Here is a 27074-nt window from a genome sequence, read left to right as displayed (position 1 = left end):
CGGGCAATCTCGGGCTGGATGGGGCCCCCGGCATTTTGCACAGACATGCCTGTACTTACATGTGTTCCCCCGAGTGCATGTGCCGCTATTGAAGGCAAAGCACCGGTTCCTATTCTGTGCTGGGGGAGAACTAGGTCTCCCCTGCATGCGAAACCTCTGCACCCTAAAATCCTGTACCTCACTCTCCCTTGGATGCATCATTTCCATCCAAGTTTCCACATCCTTAAACTCAAAAGGAATGAGGTGTCTCCCCGTGACCTTCTTGCGGAAGTTTTCCTCATACCTGCACCAAATAGTACCACCATCTTTTTTATAAATCCCTGTCTTCAAATGCAGGTATCGCTAGACATCAACCGAAGCCTCCGGCCTCGTTTCCAGGTAAACTGAGGCAAAAACGCTAAAAGCCGTCACCTAATTAGGGAACGACTTGTAAGCCTCCTCACCTATCCCTCCTTTCTCCTTAGCCTTTGCCAATTTTTTTTTTCCCTTCCTTTGTAATAATGAAAATGTCTTTCTTAATTCTATCCCTCAAACTACTCCTGATCCCCGCTGTCAGCGCTATATAGGAAAAATTAACCACTGGGCCCTTGCCCGTTTTATCACTGTCAGCTGCATGCGCTACTCCCTTCTGACTCCTTCCACTAAAATGCTCATTCAAAATCATCATTACTTTATGGGAACCACTTTCACGGTGCGATGAGGATCCACTACTTGTAGAGGATATAAGCGGACTATGTGATCGTGTGTAAGACAAAGCTTGACCACACTCACCTTGAGATGCGCTTCCTGGGCTTGCCGATCCTTGCAACCCTGGCGTCCCTTGCACCGATGACGCACTCTGTGTGTGGGATAGACAGCGTATTGTTGTTGCTGTCGGAACAGTTGCTGGGCCACCAACCTCCACTCTGCTGCTAACCTGTGTTTCTGGGAAACAAAATACGTCCGTATGTGTATCCCATGTCCTGGTCGCAGCATGTGCCTGCTCCGGTGCGCCAGACTGAGGCATCCGCCTCACATTATCCCTTTGAGCATAATGGCCGGTGTGTTGGCGCCCTTGCTGGTGACCTACCCTTAGTGACTGAGGCGGCAGATATTGCAAGTCCGCCTCCACTAGTGGCCTATTTTGGTAATGCGCCACCTTAGCCTCTTGCGGGGAACCACAGAAAGCCTCATGAAGGCAACATGCCGACCCACCACCGTGGCTACAAAACCTACTCAGCGGATGATTTCTATTCCATGTACCTGCATCCTGGTGCTGCCCCCTGAAAGCCTCCGGAGGGAAAGGAAAATATGCATTTACATATTTTGCTTGTCCTGAATGAGAATGAAACGCCGGCACCCTCCTGACATGTCCATGTCCTAATGATGGGTGGGGGCGACGTTTCTGATATATATTCCCCGATGTGCCTGGTGCGTTTACATCCTGCTCATCATATTCATAGAACATGTCACTACTTTGCCCATGAAAAGTTTGAGTATTTAAAAAGTCACAGAATCGTTGGCTATCATCCACCAGGGGGCGCTCATCGCCCTCATGATAATACATATCCTGGCTTTCTGCGTGATGCCTAGTATCCATACCATACTGATATCCTCCTGAGAAAGATTAGTCCTGACCCGAGGGCTGGGAGGTGAGTGTGGACTCACACCTCTTATCCGCTGTGTGACCTGCCTAATGGGGGCTAGCTGCCATGCACCAGGCCCCATTCTACCCCCCCATCGCTGCCATTACCACCAGACCGTGCCCTAAACCCCTGCACCATTTCGTTAAGGGACACAGACCTGGACCTAGATCCAGTGTAACGCATTGGAGGAGTATGAGGCATTGAAGGGGAAGGAGATTCTCTCCTGTACCGCAGGGCCTGAGATTTACCTATTTTGCTCTTACCTAGGCCGCGCTGCCTGCTCGACCTACCCGGTGCCTGCCCACAGCATGCGCCAACAGGCAAGAAGCCACCGCCACAGCCCCTACCCGCCCCAGCCTCTCCGCTCCCTCTCCAGAAGGACAGAAGCGGGCACGGTCATCTGCCCTCCAGCCCCATCAGGTGCGCTAGCTCCTGCCATTGCCGGGAATATCTACGGGAGATCACTCCCGTCGGGAGGGGATCAGCTGCATCGCTGAAACGAGCAGGGGGATTAATGCAGCGTCTGGGGCGAGACATATTAGAACTAAGGGTCCAGGAGGGATGTAACAGAAGAGTGGGGCAACTTAAAATAAAATACAATAATCACACTTGCAAAATACACCAAGTGATAGACACACAGAAAATATATATAGGAAGGAGAACCGAGAAAGGATCAAGACAATAGAAAGAAATTAGCTACAGCAAATGCAAGACAGTAAATTCAGATAAACTAAATAAACTTTATCCACTCAGCCTGACAGTGATCCAAACACCACAAATTCCTAAAGACTAGATGAAGTTGTCTGCTGCAGCAGAGATATATATAAACACACCTCCTAACTCCACCCCCTACATCCGGGAGCAGCAACACGTCATAAACTTAACCCTGTAAGGTAAGTGCCTGCTTCGTGACAAGCAGCTGCGTTTATCTGCATTCAGCTTAAGGGCCTCATTTTTAATAATCAAGCAGGCGCACACTACAATTACTTGCTTAATTAACATTACAAATGTATAAAATACCCATATTATTATGAACATACACAGCAGTATTATGTTTAACCAGAAATGCATGTCCACTCATTAAAAAGATCAAGGAAAAGGATGATGCTATCTTTTGTAGTGCATCCAACTGCTTCTCCCCCCACAGGTCTGTCTGTAGACTTCTCTGCTAGTCTCTCCCATCCCCCTCCTCTGGGACTGAGAGCAGAGCACTAACAGCTGTCTAAAAGCATCTCTAACAAAACAAGGAAATAATAGATATTCCTACAATCACAGCTACAGAGGGCACGGAGACCACTTCAGCCTAAACACTAACATGAGATTTTAGTTTGCTGGAAATATGGATACATAGCATCACTGTGATCCCAGTGGCTGGGAGACGGGAGTGATACTGCTGCACTTGCTATGCAGCTAATGATTAATTGCACTGCTCTGGGGCCTTTACTGTGCATGCTGCAGGTACACACAGCTCCTCCATCTTATGCTTCCAGCAAATGCAGCGACCAGGACACAGCCTTTTAATAAATAAAGCAGCACATCTTGGCGGGTTATTCATTTCTCCATCGTCACTGCAGCTTTGAAGGATAGCAATAATTATATATACTGGCTGAAGATTCAACTAAAAGCAGAATATGCAAAAGAGCTACCAGCAGCCAGGAGCTCGATGATTCTTCCTCGGACATTTCCTCCATCATGCACAATTGAAAGGACCCTGAAGTTTTGCACCTGATAAAAAAAATGGATGTTTACTTGGCAGCTGCTCGTATTTGAAGTGAAGCCTTGAGTAAGCCTTAGGGTAAGTTTCACTATCACCCCCTCCTGTCAGTAGAACGTGTTGTATTTTTGTGTGCATGTGTTTTTGAAACTACTATTTAGGGTAATGCCTTTCCTGAGAAGCTAATTTGTTTTGCAGTATCTGTTCATGGTTAATTAGGGGGCTAGGCAATAGCTGCAAGATGCAGCAGAGTGAAGTAGCCCGGAGGCAGCTGTCATGTTCATAAAACTGTATAAAGTTTTAAGGATTTGAAAATATGCCGCAAGGAGTGCAGGGAGTTGTAGTTCCTTTGATTGGGTTGCTTTCTAGGCAAAATGTCATAGTTATTTCTTCAGGGTCAAATGTTGTTTTCTCTGTCAGGCGCTTGAATCACTATGCTGAATCAAGAAAATGTAATCCTAGCCTTTGTGTATTTCTAATGCACTGACTGCTATTTGCGCATATGCACATGTTATTGAAAAATGGCAGAGTTCAAAAAGCAAAAACATGAACCACAGTGAATGGTACATACACTAAATAATCTTTTTTTTTTTTCTCCTTTTTTTATATTACACGTGACTTCAGTAAGTGAGGCTACTAATTTATCGCAGCAAAGATGCTGTAAATAATTGAGAATGACTGGAAATCAATGTGATTTACTGAAATTCAGGGAAAACTGAAAGGTCTTTTTAATGAGATTGCTGCAATATAGAGAGGGGATGTACTAAAAGGATGGTCACAGAAAGAGATGATTGCCTGCAGTTCACCTCCACAACTACAAGAAACACAGCTTTCAAATAGAGATAACATTAAACTTAAAACTCTGTAAATTACAGTATAAATATATTTTATATGTAAGGAGTCTGTTGTGTCTGGACCAGGCATATAGCTAATCTGTATTTATAACATTCCGTAGTGTGTAATATTATACTGTAGTAATATATTCTTTGATATAAAAAAAAATATATATATTCATGTGGGATGATGGCAGTTTAAGCATAGATATGTGCACCTTAGACTGTTTTTTATGCATTTACAGTGGGAGGTGGCTATATCTTTTTTATTTACATGGGATGATCAAATTTTAAGCATAGATATGTACACTGTGGAGTGTTTTCTATTTGTTTCCAGTGGGAAGATGGCTATATATTTTTTATTTACGTGGGTTGATTATGTTGTAAACATATGTCATACTTACCAACCTTTGGTAAGTTAATTTCGGGAGATCCCAGGCAGGGGGGCGTGGTTGGAGGGTGGGAGGGGCGGGACACGGCAATTCGCGTGATTTTGGTGTGATGCCGTTTCTGTTGCGGGGGGGGGGGGGGGCAAAATGACATGATTCACTGCAAATCGCGTCTTTTTGAGGAGCAAGATGCCCTATACGGGATGTTTGCCTGCTCTCCCGGGAGCCCGGACATTTCCTGGGAGAGTTGGCAAGTATGATATATGTAAGTACACTGTGGACTGTTTTCTATGGGCCTAATTCATTAGCGCACGCGTTCTGAGCGTGGGTGTGATGCCCATATTTAGGTTTTGCATATGCCTAAATTCATCACGCCATGAATCTCAAGATCCGTGTCCTGTTGAATTCGATTACAGGGCTGCTGTAGTACACAGGCGCTGCAGGTATGTATGTACTAGGGATGTGCACCGGCGACTTTTGAGGTCTCGTGTTTTGTGTTTTGGATCCGGATTTTCGTTATTTTTGAGGTTCGGATTTGTCTCGCAAAACACTTGACGAAAGGTCTCGGTTCGGATTTAAGGTATTGGATTCGGATTTTTTTTGAAAAAAACATAAAAAGTTTAAAAATCAAGTTTTTGGGCTTATTTTCACTCCTAGGCTATTATTAACCTCAATAACATTCAATAACAAGCATTTCCACTAATTTACAGTGTATTCTGAACACCTCACAATATAGTTATTAGTCCAAAACGTTGCAACAAGGTATCTTTCTGGACTGCGTAGAGGAGTGGGTCACCACAATATATATTAAAAACCCTGAACTTTTATGAATCGCACCAATAAATGTACCTGGACTGCGTAGAGGAGTGGGTCACCACAATATCTTAAAAACCCTGAACTTTTATGATTCGCACCAATAAATGTACCTGGACTGCGTAGAGGAGTGGGTCACCACAATATCTTAAAAACCCTGAACTTTTATGATTCGCACCAATAATTGTACCTGGACTGCGTAGAGGAGTGGGTCACCACAATATCTTAAAAACCCTGAACTTTTATGATTCGCACCAATAATTGTACCTGGACTGCGTAGAGGAGTGGGTCACCACAATATCTTAAAAACCCTGAACTTTTATGATTCGCACCAATAATTGTACCTGGACTGCGTAGAGGAGTGGGTCACCACAATATCTTAAAAACCCTAAACTTTTATGATTCGCACCAATAATTGTACCTGGACTGCGTAGAGGAGTGGGTCACCACAATATCTTAAAAACCCTGAACTTTTATGATTCGCACCAATAATTGTACCTGGACTGCGTAGAGGAGTGGGTCACCACAATATCTTAAAAACCCTGAACTTTTATGATTCGCACCAATAATTGTACCTGGACTGCGTAGAGGAGTGGGTCACCACAATATCTTAAAAACCCTGAACTTTTATGATTCGCACCAATAATTGTACCTGGACTGCGTAGAGGAGTGGGTCACCACAATATCTTAAAAACCCTGAACTTTTATGATTCGCACCAATAATTGTACCTGGACTGCGTAGAGGAGTGGGTCACCACAATATATTAAAAACCCTGAACTTTTATGATTCGCACCAATAATTGTACCTGGACTGCGTAGAGGAGTGGGTCACCACAATATATTAAAAACCCTGAACTTTTATGATTCGCACCAATAATTGTACCTGGACTGCGTAGAGGAGTGGGTCACCACAATATATTAAAAACCCTGAACTTTTATGATTCGCACCAATAATTGTACCTGGACTGCGTAGAGGAGTGGGTCACAACAATATCTTAAAAACCCTGAACCTTTATGATTCGCACCAATAATTGTACCTGGACTGCGTAGAGGAGTGGGTCACCACAATATCTTAAAAACCCTGAACTTTTATGATTCGCACCAATAATTGTACCTGGACTGCGTAGAGGAGTGGGTCACCACAATATCTTAAAAACCCTGAACTTTTATGATTCGCACCAATAAATGTACCTGGACTGCGTAGAGGAGTGGGTCACCACAAGATATATTAAAAACCCTGAACTTTTATGATTCGCACCAATAAATGTACCTGGACTGCGTAGAGGAGTGGGTCACCACAATATCTATTAAAAACCCTGAACTTTTATGAATCGCACCAATAAATGTACCTGGACTGCGTATAGGAGTGGGTCACCACAAGATATCTTAAAAACCCTGAACTTTTATGAATCGCACCAATAAATGTACCTGGACTGCGTAGAGGAGTGGGTCACCACAATATATATTAAAAACCCTGAACTTTTATGATTCGCACCAATAAATGTATCTGGACTGCGTAGAGGAGTGGGCACTGGGCACCACAATAAAATATATAAAAAACCTTCAACAGATCTGCATTACACTACACATACGGCTGCTCCTCCATCCTCTTCATCATATACATGTTGGAGTTTTAGCGTGTGACAACCTCTTGTTTTTGATAATGTCAGTGCATTTGGAATATTTTTCAATTTGCCCCACACCACTGAATGTACTTTATCTATGATACGCAATACGCATCTATCTATCTTGACTGCGTAGTGTGGTGGCCCCGGTACACAATTTGGTACCGAGGCCACAATATAATTAAAAAACCCTCCACGTGTCGGAATTCCACCAAACAAGTATCTGGACTGCATAGTGGGGTGGCCCCGGTACCCAATTTGATACCGGGGCCACAATACCTCCTCCAAACATGCTACAGACAATTCGTCATTGAGAGACCCCAGACAGACAGGGTCGAAGTGTTATTGTTTGACTTTGTAAACCCAAAAAAATGTCCCTGTTGCACATAGTCGTGCAATGAAGACTGACTTTTTCATTTAAAGGCACGATCTTTAAAGTGTAGTGTTTGTAAGTCTAAGTCATATTATACTTTTGGTAAAATTGGTTTTTTTTGTTCCTCTTTATGGTAATTAATTAGTAATAGAATTAAAGTAGGAAATAGAATTAAATAGAATTAAAGTAGGAAATAGAGTGGTATAGAGTTGTAGTGTGGTATAGATAGAGTGGTCCACACAATATAATAATAAAACCCTCAACTGGTCTGAATTCCACCAAACAAGTATCTTGACTGCGTAGTGTGGTGGCCCCGGTACACAATTTGGTACCGGGGCCACAATACCTCCTCCAAACATGCTACAGACAATTCGTCATTGAGAGACCCCAGACAGACAGGGTCGAAGTGTTATTGTTTGACTTTGTAAACCCAAAAAAATGTCCCTGTTGCACATAGTCGTGCAATGAAGACTGACTTTTTCATTTAAAGGCACGATCTTTAAAGTGTAGTGTTTGTAAGTCTAAGTCATATTATACTTTTGGTAAAATTGGTTTTTTTTGTTCCTCTTTATGGTAATTAATTAGTAATAGAATTAAAGTAGGAAATAGAATTAAATAGAATTAAAGTAGGAAATAGAGTGGTATAGAGTTGTAGTGTGGTATAGATAGAGTGGTCCACACAATATAATAATAAAACCCTCAACTGGTCTGAATTCCACCAAACAAGTATCTTGACTGCGTAGTGTGGTGGCCCCGGTACACAATTTGGTACCGGGGCCACAATACCTCCTCCAAACATGCTACAGACAATTCGTCATTGAGAGACCCCAGACAGACAGGGTCGAAGTGTTATTGTTTGACTTTGTAAACCCAAAAAAATGTCCCTGTTGCACATAGTCGTGCAATGAAGACTGACTTTTTCATTTAAAGGCACGATCTTTAAAGTGTAGTGTTTGTAAGTCTAAGTCATATTATACTTTTGGTAAAATTGGTTTTTTTTGTTCCTCTTTATGGTAATTAATTAGTAATAGAATTAAAGTAGGAAATAGAATTAAATAGAATTAAAGTAGGAAATAGAGTGGTATAGAGTTGTAGTGTGGTATAGATAGAGTGGTCCACACAATATAATAATAAAACCCTCAACTGGTCTGAATTCCACCAAACAAGTATCTTGACTGCGTAGTGTGGTGGCCCCGGTACACAATTTGGTACCGGGGCCACAATACCTCCTCCAAACATGCTACAGACAATTCGTCATTGAGAGACCCCAGACAGACAGGGTCGAAGTGTTATTGTTTGACTTTGTAAACCCAAAAAAATGTCCCTGTTGCACTTGCACATAGTCGTGCAATGAAGACTGACTTTTTCATTTAAAGGCACGATCTTTAAAGTGTCAGAAAGAGAGAGAAGACACAGGAGAGGAGAGTTGTAGCTGGGGACCTGGGGTGGAAGCTCCCAGGCTCCCCCAGCATTGCCTGGAAGTCTGAGCGTGGTGACTGAGCCAGGGCAAGGAATGTGTGCCCTGGATGAGGGGGAGAACTCCATGCCACTATAGTGAACCCAAGAGAGAGGGGGACACTGCACATGGAAGAGGCCCTGGAGTGAGGGCTGCTACAAGAGGCATGGTAGCTGTAGTGTCAGATCCTGAGGCTGAGAGTACACAGAGTGACGTGTCAGAGCACAGGAGACATTATCCCCGCAGAGGAGGGATGAGCTGCAGTTGAGAGGTCTGTTGTTGAAATAGGACATGCACACTTTAACAAACCAATCATTTCAGCGACAGGGCCTACCAAACAACTTTGACTGAAATGATTGGTTTGTTTGGGCCCCCACACCAAAAAAGCTATTCATCTCTCCCTGTACAGACTAAACAGGCTCTACTGAGGCAAGATGTCGTCCTCATCCTCAACCTCTGATTCCTCTCCCCCTACAGTGTGTACTTCCTCCTCATCACACATTATCAATTCGTCCCCGCTGGACTCCACAACCACAGGTCCCTCTGTAGTATCTGGAGGGCAGTGCTGTACTTCATTGAGGAATTGATTATTCATTTTTATAAACATCATTTTTTCAACGTTGTGAGGAAGCAACCTCCTTCGCCGCTCACTGACCAGGTTCCCCGCTGCACTAAAAACTCTTTCCGAGTACACACTGGAGGGGGGACAACTCAGGTAAAATAGAGCCAGTTTGTACAGGGGCTTCCAAACTGCCTTTTTTTCCTGCCAGTAACAATATGGACTGTCTGACATGTCTACTTGGATGGTGTCAGCAAAGTAATCATCCACAATTTTTTCTATTGTCACAGCATCCAATGCAGCGAGAGTAGACATGTCTGCAATGGTTGGCAGGTCCTTCAGTCCGGACCAGATGTTATCAGCATCCCCGCCAGTGCCTCTTTTGGGAAAACTGAGCTTTTTCCTCGCAGCCATAGATGTGGAAGAAAATGAGGGTGGAGCTGTTGGCATGTCACGGTCCTCTTCAGAGGACAATCTCCTGACCAGCAGGTCTTTGCACCGCTGTAGATTTGTGTCCGCCGGAAACAGAGACACAACATACGCTTTAAACCGAGGATCGAGCACGGTGGCCAGAATGTATTCCTCTGACTTTAAAAGAGTGACCACCCTCGGATCCTGGCAAAGCGTACGAAGGGCTACATCCACAAGAGCTACATGCTTGCTGTAATCGCAATGGCTTACCAGCTCCTCCCTCACTTTCTCCAGCTGCTTCTGCAACAGCCTGATCAGGGGAATGACCTGACTCAAGCTGGCAGTGTCGGAACTGACTTCTCGTGTGGCAAGTTCAAATGGCTGCAGAACCTTGCACAACACGGAAATCAGTCTCCACTGCGCTTGACTCAGGCGCATCCCCACTCCTTTGCCTATGTCGTAGGTGGCTGTGTAGGCCTGAATGGCCTTTTGCTGCTCCTCCATCCTCTGCAGCATATAGAGGGTGGAGTTCCAGCGCGTCACAACCTCTTGTTTGAGGTGATGGCAGGGCAGGTTCAAGCTTTTTTGATGTGCCTCTAGTCTGCGGTAGGCACTGGCTGAATGCCGAAAGTGTCCAGCAATTTTGCGGGCCACCGCAAGCATCTCCTGCACACCCCTGTCACTCTTGAGGTAATGCTGCACCACCAAATTAATGGTGTGGGCAAAACATGGGACGTGCTGGAAATTGCCCATATTTAATGCCCGCACAATGTTACTGGCATTGTCTGACACCACAAATCCCCATGAGAGTCTAAGTGGGGTAAGCCACTGGGAGATAATTTCCCTCATTTTCTCTAATATGTTGTCAGCGTTGTGCCTCTTATTAAAGCCTGTAATGCACAATGTTGCCTGCCTTTGCATGAGCAGCCATTTTGTAGATGCTGCTACTGATGCAACTGTTGCTGTTGCTGCGGAAGGGGATGCATCTACCCAGTGGGCTGTCACAGTCATATAGTCCTTCGTTTGCCCAGAACCACTTGTCCACATGTCCGTGGTTAAGTGGACAGTGGGTACAACCGCATTTTTAAGAGCACTGAGGACACTTGATCGTACTTCTCTGTACATTTTTGGTATCGCCTGCCTAGTGAAGTGGAATCTCGAGGGGATTTGGTACCGGGGACACAATACCTCCATCAACCCTCTAAATCCCACTCCACTGATGGCGGACACCGGGCGCACGTCTAACACCAACATTGCAGTTACAGCCGCAGTTATACGCTTTGCAATAGGGTGACTACTATCGTATTTGGTGGTCATGGCAAACGACTGTTGGACGGTCAATTGTTTGGTGAAAGACTTAGCGGTCTTACGACTTCCCCTCTGGGAAGATGACCGACTAACAGCAGCAACAGCAGCAGTGGCAGTAGTAGGCGTACCGCTGCAGGATTCCTCGGATGAATCCCGTATTGAGGAGGACTCAGTCTGGCTGGTGACTTGGGCTGCAGGACTGAATCTGATGGAGATTGTGGAGGAAGTTGACGAGGAGGGTGTTGCTGGTGTGTATCCAACTGGACCACGGGATTTAGGTGTCCCTGTACCGATGAGGGTCCTAGCCCCAGTTCCTGAACTAACCACTGAACTATGAAGGTTATTCAGGTGACGTATAAGGGAGGATGTTCCTAGGTGGGCAAGATCCTTACCCCTGCTTATTTGAGCTTTACATAAGCTACATATTGCCATACATTGGTTGTCTGGATTTGGATAAAAATAACTCCAGACCGAAGAGGTGCATTTTTTGGTCTTCTGACCAGGCATGACGATGGGCTTTTTCATCCCATGGACATCAGCTGTTTCCCCCCCTGGTGCCTCATTTACAATAACCACATCACCATCCTCATCATCAAGTTCCTCCACAGCGCCAGCTACATCATCAATAGCCTCCTCCCGAGCCACCTCTTCCCGTACAGTGATGGGAAGGTCAGGCTTGACAACCACCAACACCCTTGGACTCGCCTTGGGGATTTGTGATAATTTCTCTTTAGAAGGCAGAGTTGTTTGCTGTTTTGTTGCTGACAGCATAACTCTCTTCAATTTTTTGTAGGGGGGGGGAGGAGGAGGAGGGCTAAGATCCGTGGGTGAAGCTGAACCACTAGTCATGAACACGGGCCAGGGCCTAAGCCGTTCCTTGCCACTCCGTGTCGTAAATGGCATATTGGCAACTTTACGTTTCTCCTCAGATGATTTTAAGTTTCTCTTTTTGCTACTTTTTCTTAACTTGGGCTTTTTGGATTTTACATGCCCGGTACTACGAGATTGGGCATCGGGCTTGGAAGACGACGTTGATGGCATTTCATCGTCTATGTCATGACTAGTGGCAGCAGCTTCAGCATTAGGAGGAAGTGGGTCTTGATCTTTCCCTACTTTATCCTCCAAATTTTTGGTCTCCATTATATGTAGCACAAGATACTGCAGAATGTGTGAACTTGGTAATATTGCAGTACCAATGGACTTATACTGCTGGATTGGTTTTGCAAATTTGGTTATAATTATTATTTTTTATTTTTTTTTTAAATTTTTTATTTTTTTTTACTTTTTTCTTATTTCTAAAAAACTTGGGAATAGTGGGGAAATAACTATGCCCTTAGAAGCACAGAGCACAGGACACAGCACCACTGGACTGAACAGGACACGGCACAGGACCCAGCAGCACTACGGAACTCAGCAGGACAGAGCACAGGACACAGCACCACTGGACTGATACTGCAGAATGTGTGAACTTGGTAATATTGCAGTACCAATGGACTTATAATGCTGGATTGGTTTTGCAAATTTGGTTATAATTATTATATATTTTTTTTTTTTTAAAATTTTTTATTTTTTTTTACTTTTTTTTTATTTTTTAAAAACTTGGGAATAATGGGGAAATAACTATGCCCTTAGAAGCACAGAGCACAGGACACAGCACCACTGGACTGAACAGGACACGGCACAGGACCCAGCAGCACTACGGAACTCAGCAGGACAGAGCACAGGACACAGCACCACTGGACTGATACTGCAGAATGTGTAAACTTTGTAATAATGCAGTACCACTGGACTTTTACTGCTGAATGTGTGAACTTGGTAATATTGCAGTACCAATGGGCTTATACTGCAGGATTGGTTGTGAAAATTTTGTGGTAATTAAAAAATATTAAAGTAGTTTTTGGTATTTTTTAAAAAAACTTTTTTTTATTTTTTTAAACACAGGGGAATATTGGGGAAATAACTATGCCCTTAGAAGCACAGAGCACAGGACACAGCACCACTGGACTGAACAGGACACAGCACAGGACCCAGCAGCACCACTGACCTCAGAAGGACAGAGCACAGCACACAGCACCACTGGACTGATACTGCAGAACACAGCACAGCACAGCACAGCACAGCACTAAACAGCACAGCACAGCACAGCACTAAACAGCACAGAACTAAACAGCACAGAACTAAACAGCACAGAACTAAACAGCACAGAGGACCACCTAACACACCCTCCCTCTACCCTGATCAATGCCCGAGTGAAGATTGCGGCGACTAGCGGGGAATTTATAGGATCCGAGTATCGCGAGATCCGACAACGGGATTATGAGTCAGAGCCTCAGTTTCACTTTTGAATTTGGCGCCAATACCCGGATCTGTCTCGGATCCGACTCGGATCCGCAACGTTCGGGTGGGCTCGGATTTCATAAATCCGAGTGCGCTCATCCCTAGTATGTACCTGTCATTTCCTGCTTAACCGACGGATCGGGTGGCATTACAGCTGCCTGACCGGCCGGCTCTTTGCTGTGCGTGAGATATAGATAAAAAAAAAAAAAGAAGCCGTGGGGTCCTCCTCCTAATGCTATTAACCCTAGTGCTGCTAGCCTAGTGCTGGTTTCCGCAAAATCGGGGGGAAAATATGCTTGGGGTCCCCCCAATACCACAGAAACCAGTACTAGGGTTGTTCGTACTATAGCAGGGGGACATACGGCATGGTGTCCCCCTGCCATAATGAGACACCAACCCAGGCTGTTCAGCACGGGGATGGATTACCTTGAGAGGGGGGTCCACAAGACATTGTGTGCCCCTTCCCCACCAGAGAGACCCATCCACGTGCTGAATGCACTGCGGTTATTCCTACAAGCTTGGGATGGTGGGTGTGTAGGGTAATAAAGTGGGAAAAAGGAAAGAGAGTGTAAAACACCATTTTGAGTTTATGGAACTACAAGTCCCAGCCAGCACGGGCTCCCATTAACAATCTGGACATGCTGATGCTTTTAGAAATACAAGCACTAGCATACCCATGCCAGCCAGGGCATGCTGGCACTTGGAGAGCCACAAAGTAAAAGTTAATAAAACACACAACCCTCTTTGAAACCACATATATTTATTAAAAATAATAAAACCACATGTACTTACCATCTGATGTCTTCATCTGGGATCCAATCTTGTAAGCTTTTACTCCATTTTAATTTTTCAGGTGCTGGAGTAGTCCAACCAAAAACAAATATTCCAAATGTGCTTGAAAGCAATTTATTTTCTTCAGTCACAATGACCTCAAAATATTCCAGCAGAATCAGGCTTGGTAAAATAAGAAACAGTTTATACGTACCTGCAGCCCTGCACCTGAATTCAACAGGTGTGACTTGATGAATTTGGGTGCACCCAACACCTAAACACGGACATCAAATTTTGAGCACGGGTTGCGCCCAGAATACGTGCCCTAATGAATCAGGCCCATACAAAACAGTCCACAGTGTACATATCTATGCTCAAAACGTGATCATCCCACGTAAATAAAAAAGATAGTTGTTTTGCTAGAATAAAGTAATGCATGTAAATTTGTTTGTAATCATTACATTTTATTACATTATTTTTTATAAACAGATATGTCTATTAAAGTGTAAGTTACACTTTATTAAAATTATTTACAATTTATAATTTATTAAAGTGTAATAGAGTTGCTTTTTCTCTGTTGAAAGCATTGGGTGAAAGAAAAAAGTCAGTGCCATCTAATGGCAGAAAATTTAACTGCAGGTAATGATCCCGATCATCCGTTTAGTTAGTACATCCCTATAGAGCAGTGATGGCTAACCTTTTCAGCTTGGTTTGTCGAAAATCGGAAAAAAGTGTTGCCGTCCTTGGGTCGTGTGTCACTTCAAGAAATGTTCATAATTTGGTGATATTTACAGCCCTAATAAAGAAAGAGTTATATTTTTAATATATTTGTACTATTTATTAGTTCGAAAAGCAAAAACAAATAATGATTTACCTTAGTAACTTTTCTGTTGCTGAATTGCATTTGATAGATCTTCAATTGCAGGTTTGTATTTTGTGCACTTCAGGGCCAAGCAAGCGCTGCTAACTTCATCTGTCAGTCTGTTTCTTTTATTTGTTTTAATATTATTTAATGCTGAGAATAAAGTCTCACAAAAGTATGTTGAGGGAAAAATTGTGAGTAAAGCCATTCCTAGATTTTTCAGGGTGCTAAAAGTGTCTGGTAATCTGTTCCAAGCACTCCAAATTTCCTGTTCGTAGTGGCAGTCTTCTTCATTCTCTAAAGGATTTCTTTCCAGATTCTCAAGTCTGGACCTCAAATCGACAAACACTTGAATCCAGATGCTGGTTTGAAATTTAGCAAGTTGCATCTCCAAATCATCAATTTGCATCCATTCGAAACTATTTAATTCTAAAGTACTGTAGACTACTAAATCCGGATACTTAATTATTTTGATGGTCTGTTCCAGGTTTCGAAATTGATTAAATCTTTCACCAAACTGTTCAAGTAACGAGTTCACAATATGCTGGTACTTCATGTACATGGGCTCTATTTCATTTTGTACAGTTGTACTGTTGTTCTCAAGATACTTTTTTACTCAAGGAAAATACTTATAAGTTTTACTTTCTATATCTCGCTTAAAGATTTGAAGTTTACTTTGAAAGGCTTTGATGTATCCAAACATAACATCAATACTTTTGCCAAAACCTTGTAATTGTAAATTTAGCTCATTCATATGAACAGAGATATCTGTGAAAAACATCAATGAGTTGACCCACTTATGATCATTGAGCTGAGGAAAGTTTGCAAGATCCTTATTCTCCAGAAAAACCTTAATTTCTGAAAAGCACTCCACAAATCACTCAAGTACTTTTCCTCGGTTTAGCCACCTCGCATTATTGAACATCAACAGTCCACTGTAGGTTGAATCAACTTCCTGTAAAAGTGCAGTAAATTCTCGCTTGTGAAGTGGTCGAGCAGCTATAAAATTCACTATTTTTGTTACAACTGACATTAAATCATTTAATTCTGTGAATCCTGCCTTGCCACACAACACCTCCTGATGGATAATACAATGAAAAGGCACAAGTGGACGTCCAATAGCTTCCATAAACAACTTCACAAATCCTACACTTTTTCCCACCTTATTGGGTGCCCCATCTGTCGTCACTGACACAACTTTACACATATCAATGCTTAGGTCACGGAATGTTTGTATAACAACCTTACATATTTCCTTCCCTGATGTACTTATTGGCACTGATTCTAACTTTATCAACTCTTCTCTCATTGTGAGACCATCTGAATACCTAGCAATAATGGCCAACCGAGCATTTGATGTGACATCAGTAGTTTCATCAAGATAAATTGAAAAATATTTACAATTATCTAAGTCTCCTTTTAATTGATGCTGTATGTTTGTGTTCAATCTCATTATTCTGTCTGTGATGACATTTCTACTGATTGGTAGCTCAGAAATTCGCTTAATAATAGCATTTTTATTTGGCATATCGTGAAAAAAATTGGTACACACCTTAGAAGAGTTTCTTTAATAAATTCTCCTTCACTTTTTTTTTTTCCATGCTGAGCTATGGAGTGAGCAACGCATAAACTTGCTGATGTTAAATTTGTAGAGCCTCTTACAAATTTAAGGAGGGAATTTGATTGGCTCTTATAAAGGTGTAACTGCCTAGAAATGTATTCCTTCCTTTCATCCAGACTTTTTTCCAAGAGCTGGCGATGATTAGTTTCAAAATGTCTATTTATGTTCCACGTTCTGCTTACTACTGTCTCATTACATAGTATGCACAATGATCTGTTTTTTTCTGTCTATAATGCCATACATCTCTGCCCATATGTCTTGAAAGGATCAGCTACTGCTACTGCTACTACCACTTTCTTTATCATTCAATCTTGCTTTTTTATGTTTTGGATTCTCCATCTCAGGGCTGCAACAATACATAAATAAATATCAGGGCATTTTCTATAAAAGGTTAATTCATAAATTAACTTATATTATTTTGTACCAGGAGTCAGTACAACAACACTGTTACAGAGGTAATTAAAAACTTATTGACCGCTTTATTACCTCTGTAGCGGTGTTGTTGGACAGACTCCTGTACAAAATCATTTAAAGCACTACACTACATACTCCCTTCTGTAACTAGCAGTAGGCAGGCACGTACCTGCAGCACTTTTGGCAGAACTCAGCAAGTCTGTGGAGCAGGAACTAGACTGGGCTTGGAACAGTAGAAGAGGCTCCAGATGACAGGACAGGAAAAACACAGCCTCCAGAAGAAGAACCCTGGAGAAAGATAAAAGTCAAGATGATGGCTGTTAAAAGGGACTATTGCACTCCCTCTTACTAAACCACGCATCTAAACATAAGAAAAACAGCGCTGTGGGTAGTAAAGTGTATAAAAATTTATATAATTGATAATATCTCTAAAAATATATGTATATATATAAAAAAAATCTTAACTAATAACAGTAAAATTTATTTCATTACCCACCTTTGGCCATTTTCATTTCTCCATCCGACAGCCATTGCCCCCACCCCCTGCAGCTATTTTTCCTTACTTCACCCTGCAGATATTTTCATTACCCCCTCTGCATGTATTTTCATTACCCCCCGTCGCAATTGACACCCCCCCTGTAGCCATTTTTCCTTACTCTCCCCTGCAGATATTTGCATTACCCCCTTCTACAGTCATTGTACCCCCTGCAGGTATTTCTCCCCCCCCCCCCCCCCACAGCCAGTTTTAGTTGTCCCCCCACAGTTATTTCCTTGTCTCTCCTACAGCCGTTGCCCAGTATTTTTGTGCAATTTTTTAGTCATTGTAAACCCTACCCCCCCCCCCCCCCCGCGTATGTATTTCCTTACCTGCTATTTGCTCGCCGCCTCAGGAAGAAAGACCGCGCAGCCGACTACGTGGATGCGTGTGACGTCATCACATCGGGAGCGCTGGGAGGGAGGGGAAGCGCCAGTCACAGCTGAGAGTCGGAAGCCGGAAGCGTCGGGGGCATAGGTTAGCCATCACGGCTATAGAGAGTACTATATTTTACATTTATGGGGAATTTAAGTATCTATTTAATAATGAAGGTAATTAAGAAAATATAAGTGACATATATACCTAATATCTTAGTTAAAAACTTGATGCAGTTTAGTTTTTTTTTCCTTCCAGAGCTTATTTTTTGTTTATTATCTTACAAAAAATACACTGCATTCACCACCCTGCTTTTCTGTTTTAGTTTAATGCAGGACTGAAAACAAGGTCTGTAGATGAGTTACATACGTGCGTGGGGTCCTCGGCAGACCTGGTTGTGGTAAATGAATGTGTAATGTGATGAATGTTCAATTTTCATTGTAATCCAATGATTTGGCCCAGGGATTGGATCTGTACAATTTGGCACTCAACATGTGCAGATTTAATCGTTTTTCCACATATTATGGTATAATATAACGCCAGTTTTTATCTGAGAGGAAATTGGAGCATGATAAAAAAAAAAAAAAATCATCTCAGATTTTCTCCATCAACAAATTCAAGGAACTTGAATTCATGTTTACCCAACTCATTCAAATTGCACATATACTTCCATAATCATTCTGTTTTCATTAGTCTTATTGCATTGGAGCACTATAACGTGCTATGCCTGTTAGGAGCTGGGGGTTTTCCATAAAGAGTGTCTAAACACTTTAAATCAAAAGTGTTCACCAAAACAGAGAAAAAAAAATGGAAAATAAGGTTCTGTTTGGTGGCCTGGGGTTTGATTGCACCTTTGTTGGTCCAGGATAAGGCTAGAAGCAACCATAGTGTGCTTTCTGCATGGACTGTGTATATTACCCTCTGGTTATGTGGGGTACTTGTACATAACCATTGCTGGTATGAGCATGATGCTCCAACATAGATATCTGTTGCACCCCTTCCGGATTTTGAAACCATATTTTACGTGTTGGAAGCTCAATAACTCCCTTCATCCTCACAATGGTAAAATCTCAGTTGGAACACAGTGCAGGAGGCTTTCCTACGTGTTTTGTTTTTGAATCATTAGGAGTATGGCTGCTTGCACTTAATGAAGTGGACCTAGTACAGGTGAAAACCTGTACTCCGATTTTATTATCTATGATATATAAACAGGTACAGTATTTGAAAAAAGTCTACTGTATCATAGTTGATGTGATTAGGGTACTTTTATTTGTTGATCTTAAGTCATTAGCCAATAGATTGTAAGCTTGCGAACAGGGCCTTCTCACCTCTTTGTTTTACCCAGTTTGTTTATTAGTTTATTATGTTTGTCCCCAATTGTAAAGCGCTACGGAATATGTTGGCGCTATATAAATAAATGATGATGATTGTTTTGACAGAAATATGGCAGCATTGAGCAACTGAATTAAATTCTAAATAAACATGTTTTGACTTGCATGGAAAGGAACAATAGTACGACATAGTACTTTTCTGTGCCATATGTGAAAATATCTTTGCTGGAATTTAATGTCAGATTGTGAGCGTAATACTTCAGTATTGTTACCTGGTACATTTATTGGTGAATTGTCTTCTGAAATGTGCATCAACTTACCATCCTGGGTATGAATTAAAATAGTTTGTTGGTGCAGATTTGGACAGAGAAAAAGAAACATAGTGTGTACTGTCACCATATGTGAATGTGCAAAAATAATAATTTGACTGGTCACACATATTGAATTATTTTCTTGCTTCAAACCAGTTAATTTTCTATTCTCAATCAGCTCACAGGAGGCAGGAATAACAATATATGACTGTGAAAAATTAATGACAGTACATTTGCTAACCTATAATAGGTTATACTAGATTGCTACAAGTAGCTCTATTGGCCAGGAATTAGTGTTCTTAAAGTCTCAGTGATTTGCTTCCATAGAAGGAAAATGCATACATATTGTAAATCCATAACAAACCACAAACAAACGTGTGAAATTGTAATGTGCTCACCTTGACCACATCTTTAGTAAACTGCCATAGGTATCCAAATAAAGATAGTATCCCCCTTCTCTCACAGCCAGTCCCCAACTTTGACCCATGTTTCATAAACCTCTCGTTTACTTCATTAGAAAGTTGTATTGTATTTTATATGTGTAGGAATTGGGAAACCTCAAAACGGGGACGCGTTCACAGCCAGTTGATTTGGTGGAGGTGTGCAGGCAGTGCCGTAACGAGGGTGGTGCGGGCGGTGCCGTCGCCCAGGGCGCAAGGCCAAGGGGGCGCAGCAGCCGCCTGCTACCTGCCTCCTAGAGAGAGAGACATTCACATTCACTTACAAGACTTTAAAACTTCAACCCTTAAGTCCCGCAGTGGAACGCATGTGAAGTTCGGCATTTGGAACGCAAATGCCGAACTTCCTCTCAGTGGAACGCAAAGGGTTGAAGCTTCAAAGTCTTGTAAGTCTTTTTTTCTCTCTCTCTCTCTCGTCAAATGCCACTCCCACTTAAATGGGGGGCATCGGTGCCCTGTCTCGCCCAGGGCACCAAAATTTCTAGCTTCGGCACTGTGTGTAGGCAATGGGATCAATGACCTCAATGCAAGCATGAGTTTTGTAGCAGTTTGCTTACATTGTAGTCCAGAGAAATCTGCAAAAATATTTTTGTGAAAGAGCCCTTATTGTATAATCATTGTTACTGAAAACTAATTGGATCCTCAGGCCACTATTAGTAATGGGTGATCTTCTTCTTGCCCTACTTCTGTCATTTGACATAAACATTTTTAAATGAATAGGCAATATGCGCACAAATATATGTATTTTTATAATTCATTTGCCCGGGTATAACTATCTCACTGTGCTTTTCACAGTATCAATTGAGTCTTGGACAAGTTGGTGACATGTATTGGTTATCTGACATCTTGGAGTGAACAAGCTGTACAGAGCTCTGACTTAACAAGCAGCTGTAATTGTAATATGACACCCTTCTCCGTTAAAAATAGTAAAACGTTTTCTCCCTTGAAAATTTCTACCCTGTATACTAAAATTGACCAACAGAACAGGAAAAGGCCTCATGTTCTTTATGCTTAATATAAGAGCATTATCAGTCATTCTGTCTATTGTGTAAGTAATGATTTTGCGAATGTACAGTATTAAAAGTACAGCAGAATTATGTCTTTATGAAACCTATCTCTCATACCCGTTTTGAATGTGTAGTGCAGTGATGAGCAACAGGTGACCAACTATGTTCAGCTCTTAGTTTCTGCTTTATGCTCCACAAAGCATCACCTATGGCCCCAGCTCATATTAAATATCATTATTTAAATAAGATGCATAAAGCACAGCATAAGACAGAACTTAATCTAATTCTTTGCTCAGAGTAGCCAACTTTGGCATCACGTGACCTCCTCAACACACTGCAAGGAGGTCACACAGCTCCAGCAAGAAATTTGATTTCAGAGGAGGGATGTGGAGTCAGCAAAATGTGGTCTCTTCCTTCCTCCCTGGAAAAATGCTACAGGATTTCTGCTCACTTTATTAAAGAAATTTAAGTTATTAATTTTTTGTTATTAGTGATTACTTTAGTAGTGGGTAACTCCTGGTACTCTCAGTGAAGGGTGAATGTAGGGATTGAAGAGTTTTTGGGAAATCCATTGAACATTAGGAATAAGGACACTGAGAAGCATTTTAGGGCAAGTGTTGTAAATTTGGAGGTTCTAAAGGGCATAATGTAATTTTATATAAGTGGGTGTTTTGGGGTGAGTGAGTCTTTCTTTGGTTAAATGCAATATTTTAAGTTATTGCTAAGGTTAATGTGAATGCTTTTTAAAGGAGAGAGGCCCTTACTTGCAGCTCTTGAAGTGCACCCGATTGCCCATTACTGGTATAATGCCTTATGTGCACTTACCTAGCAGCATAGTATTCTTGCAAATGACATTACAATTTTGTCTAAATGTTACTAACATTGCAAGCTCTAGAAATGAACCTGCTGCTCTGTAGTTAAGAACATTTACCTACAATGACAGCAAGCAGAATTCAAGATGTTAACAATTAGTGCATGGCAGAGGACTGTCCTGCGGTTGTCATGTTTTTCCCAATTTGCAGGAAGTTGGGAGGTTTGTGGACTGCTCTCCCTATGCCTCATGTATGTGCAGGAATTCAAGAGTGTTTTAGGGTAGGGTTGGAGGTTGTCGCCGACCTAGCACTTCAGAAATGCTCGTCACGCTCCCGGGGGTATGGACATACTGTACTCGGACAGGAACTGATGTGAATGAATAAACATTTTCTGCTTGCACAGCATTGTGTAATATGTTGGTGCTATGAAATTAAAGAATAATACAATAAGAATAACTGCAATAATTAATGTTGATGATTACTCTTACCCCAGGATTTTTAAAAGGTACATCTGGTTCCTTAATTTGTCTGACTAGCTTCAGATTTCTATTTATTATCCTTCTTTTCTAAAGCTTCAGGGAGATAACATTTCAACATACACTGACAACCTGAAGCACTCCATGAGAGAAAATGTGACAGGACAGTGTTCCATAGACCTTAATGTCAATTACATAGTCAACTCATGGTTAAGGTGGTCAGTGAAAATGGATCTCAGTACCAATTTTATTAACAGTCAGTAAAATAACATGTTAAAAATACTTTTTTCCACGCAGGCAATAGATAATTAAAAGGTTCCTCCAACTAATATGTAATTTTTTTTTAGTGCTGAGTGTAGGCACTTGGGAGACAATTGAGTTAACTTAATGTGAAGTTGCCCAGAATTTCATTGCTATGTGCCTTCCCATCTCTCGGGCAGCTAATTATGTCCAGAGCCTGGTCTAGTGCTCCAAATCTGAATTCACTTCTGGTTTTACTGGCTATTAGTTGTTATTTAGAATTAATTTAGCCTTTTTGATAATGATAATTCTCTCCCACTATTCGCTGAAAATGAATGGAGTCTAGATTTGGGTCAAATAACCAAAGTAACCATAATGTGAGTTTCATTCCAAGCTGTAAAAGTTTTGGTATTCTCTCTTACAGACAATCAGGTTGCGAAGATCAACCAGAATGATTTTGCATTCTACTAAGCACTGTACGATGCTAAGAGCGCTTTATTGAAAAGTCTATTTATCACCGCCAACCACCTTTCATGTTGCTTAGTATTACAGTCGTATTTTATATCTTCTCGTTTTGCTTCTTGGTCTTTGCTAACCAACTATTTTGCCAGTAACAATAATGGAGGAAGAATGTTGCACAGAGTGGTATGAAAGTAATAGTTTACAATTATTACAAAGAGGGTTCACATAACAATTGGGGGCAGACAAGACATGGTAGTTGTAATAACTCTAGTGTAAATGGGGAAAATGATTACCGTGGTAGAACACTAGAATTCTATAGTATTTTGGTGTTTTAACATGGTTATTCTAAAACATGTGTTTCACAAGTGGAAAGAAGCTGGGAGAATGTTAAAAGAAGGTTCTGTAGAGTGAGAATGTCAAGAGAAATTCAAAAGGTCATATTCAAGCTGTAACATACACGAGATGAACGGGTCAGTTGGGGAAATGAGGGAGTAAGAAGGAGGTAGGTAAATAAAACACAAGGTACAAGAGTGTAACATATGCAAGTGGCAGTGGCTTAGTAGTACAGACAAGATGCTAAGGGGCATATTCAATTAGCTTTCCGGTTTGCGGTAACGCGCGTTACCACGAAACCTGCGCTGTATTGCCGGTAATACGGTACCGCAATAACGCGTATTTTCGTACGCAACCCTATGGGCTGCGAACGAAAATCCAAGTTATTGCGGTACCGCAGATTGACTTCGCGGCCCGTTCCGGCGCCATCCCGCGAACCGGAAAGCTAATTGAATATGCCCCTAAGAGTTGATATTGACATTATGCAGGATACAGGTATCCAGAGGTGATAGAGACCTCGGGAAACTAAACACCTTCCCACCCACTGTCTGTTAGTTTTACGTCCAAGACAGGCAGGCCCTGAGCTGAGCAGATGTAAATTTAAGTCAGATACAGATAACTCTGAAGCCATCAGTTCTGGCAGTAGGGGAGATGCAATATAGGCTCTCTTGGTTAATAAAATAAATATATAAATAAATGCTGCAAAAAAATAAATAGAAAAAAATATGAAAAAATTAAATCACCTGTGTTTCTAACTTTGAAATTGGAGGCAAGTACATTTGGTGATCAGGGGCGGGCTGGCCCGGGGGGCAGGGGGGCAACGACCCCCCGGGCCGCTAGGTCAGACGGCTATTAGGGCCGGGGGGAAGGCCGGCCGGCCGGCCGCCCCCCGGATGCAAAAAACATATTTTTCCCCCCGCGGCCGCATCTGATGACATCAGATGCGGCCGTGTCAGCGCACAGGCGGCCGCATCACATGACTGGATGCGGCCGCGTCACAATGACGCGGCCGCATCCCCTGTCATATGATGCGGCCGCCTGTGTGCCCCCCGGCCATCCCTCTCCCAGCCGGCGCCTGTTGGTGATGCATAAGTATACCTCTTCCATAAAATTTGTCACACAGCTGGCACCAATATACACACATCAGCTCATATTAATATTTAGGGTTGTTATTCTCTTTTATTTATAAAACTCTGGCATACTACACACCACTGTATTTAGAAAGTCTCAAACAAATTGCATACAGTGACATGGAACAGAAGGTAAAGGTTATCCAGCCCAAATATGCTTATGATCTAAGCAGGGTCTATTTATTAAAGGGCGATAAGCCCTCAATGCTGTGAAATGGGGAAGCTTATTTACCAAGGACATCTGATTGCAGGATGTTGTTAGCAGGGGGTACCACCATGAAAAAAAAATGCTTTAAAATAAAATATATTTTCTGGGGTTTTTGAATATATATTTTTTTTCTATTCTATTTATTTTTGTAGAAACTGGAAGCACAAGACCTGCCTTCCAGTTCCAGTTCACATGCCCAAGTCAACATGCTGGATCAAGCATGTGCAGATAGTCTAGCAATCAGTAGTACTCCTTTTACCGCTGCCTTCCAGTATCACTGGGAAGCTGAGCATCGTTTAATAAATAATTGCCAAATAAAAGATTTTAAACAACAATGGAAAATCTACTTATATGTAGGGATGAGCGCACTCGGATTTATGAAATCCGAGCCCACCCGAACGTTGCGGATCCGAGTCGGATCCGAGACAGATCCGGGTATTAGCGCCAAATTCAAAAGTGAAACTGAGGCTCTGACTCATAATCCCGTTGTCGGATCTCGCGATACTCGGATCCTATAAATTCCCCGCTAGTCGCCGCCATCTTCACTCGGGCATTGATCAGGGTAGAGGGAGGGTGTGTTAGGTGGTCCTCTGTGCTGTTTAGTTCTGTGCTGTTTAGTTCTGTGCTGTTTAGTTCTGTGCTGTTTAGTTCTGTGCTGTTTAGTTCTGTGCTGTGCTGTGCTGTGCTGTGTTCTGCAGTATCAGTCCAGTGGTGCTGTGTGCTGTGCTCTGTCCTTCTGAGGTCAGTGGTGCTGCTGGGTCCTGTGCTGTGTCCTGTTCAGTCCAGTGGTGCTGTGTCCTGTGCTCTGTGCTTCTAAGGGCATAGTTATTTGCCCAATATTCCCCTGTGTTTAAAAAAATAAAAAAAAGTTTTTTTAAAAAATACCAAAAACTACTTTAATTTTTTTTAATTACCACAAAATTTGCACAACCAATCCTGCAGTATAAGCCCATTGGTACTGCAATATTACCAAGTTCACACATTCAGCAGTAAAAGTCCAGTGGTACTGCAATATTACAAAGTTTACACATTCTGCAGTATCAGTCCAGTGGTGCTGTGTCCTGTGCTCTGTCCTGCTGAGTTCCGTAGTGCTGCTGGGTCCTGTGCCGTGTCCTGTTCAGTCCAGTGGTGCTGTGTCCTGTGCTCTGTGCTTCTAAGGGCATAGTTATTTCCCCATTATTCCCAAGTTTTTAAAAAATAAAAAAAAAGTAAAAAAAAATAAAAAATTTAAAAAAAAAAAAAAATATATAATAATTATAACCAAATTTGCAAAACCAATCCAGCAGTATAAGTCCATTGGTACTGCAATATTACCAAGTTCACACATTCTGCAGTATCAGTCCAGTGGTGCTGTGTCCTGTGCTCTGTCCTGCTGAGTTCCGTAGTGCTGCTGGGTCCTGTGCCGTGTCCTGTTCAGTCCAGTGGTGCTGTGTCCTGTGCTCTGTGCTTCTAAGGGCATAGTTATTTCCCCACTATTCCCAAGTTTTTTAAAAATAAAAAAAAAGTAAAAAAAAATAAAAATTTAAAAAAAAAAAAAATATATATAATAATTATAACCAAATTTGCAAAACCAATCCAGCAGTATAAGTCCATTGGTACTGCAATATTACCAAGTTCACACATTCAGCAGTAAAAGTCCAGTGGTACTGCAATATTACAAAGTTTACACATTCTGCAGTATCAGTCCAGTGGTGCTGTGTCCTGTGCTCTGTCCTGCTGAGTTCCGTAGTGCTGCTGGGTCCTGTGCCGTGTCCTGTTCAGTCCAGTGGTGCTGTGTCCTGTGCTCTGTGCTTCTAAGGGCATAGTTATTTCCCCATTATTCCCAAGTTTTTAAAAAATAAAAAAAAAGTAAAAAAAAATAAAAAATTTAAAAAAAAAAAAAAAATATATAATAATTATAACCAAATTTGCAAAACCAATCCAGCAGTATAAGTCCATTGGTACTGCAATATTACCAAGTTCACACATTCTGCAGTATCAGTCCAGTGGTGCTGTGTCCTGTGCTCTGTCCTGCTGACAAACGCCTTGGCTTTGTGGCTCCCGTTCTGTTTTTTATACTGGCCCTACAAACTGGCCTTAGCGGACTAAAATCCGAAGAAAGACTTGTACGTCTGTGTCGAAACATGTGCCTTTTGTTGACAGCAATTTTACATTTTATCCATGGAATGACTGACCCGGTGTTAATGTCACTTAGTGCCTCCCGTAGTGCTGCTGGGTCCTGTGCCGTGTCCTGTTCAGTCCAGTGGTGCTGTGTCCTGTGCTCTGTGCTTCTAAGGGCATAGTTA

The 27074-nt window shown here is 42.1% G+C and overlaps 1 protein-coding gene across 3 annotated transcripts in view; it reads left to right on the top strand.

Moving 5' to 3' along the window:
* Positions 1–27074, top strand: part of GLRB (glycine receptor beta) — a 133571-nt gene that overhangs the window by 22043 nt on the left and 84454 nt on the right. Inside the window, exon 1 of one of the 3 annotated variants that reach the window (XM_075198261.1) lies at positions 2547–3420. The exons of 1 other annotated variant lie outside the window; for it this stretch is intronic. The gene's annotated coding sequence lies outside the window, so the exon portion shown is untranslated. Of the gene's footprint in view, positions 1–2546; positions 3421–23502; positions 23621–27074 lie in introns of those variants that run through there. One more of the 3 variants, XM_075198270.1, reaches the window with a different exon arrangement.

The sequence above is a fragment of the Mixophyes fleayi genome, chromosome 1 (assembly GCF_038048845.1).
Source record: "Mixophyes fleayi isolate aMixFle1 chromosome 1, aMixFle1.hap1, whole genome shotgun sequence".
Classification (NCBI taxonomy): Eukaryota; Metazoa; Chordata; class Amphibia; order Anura; family Limnodynastidae; genus Mixophyes; species Mixophyes fleayi.
Note: the sequence above shows the minus strand (reverse complement) of the source record. Positions and strands in the feature narration are given on the sequence as shown.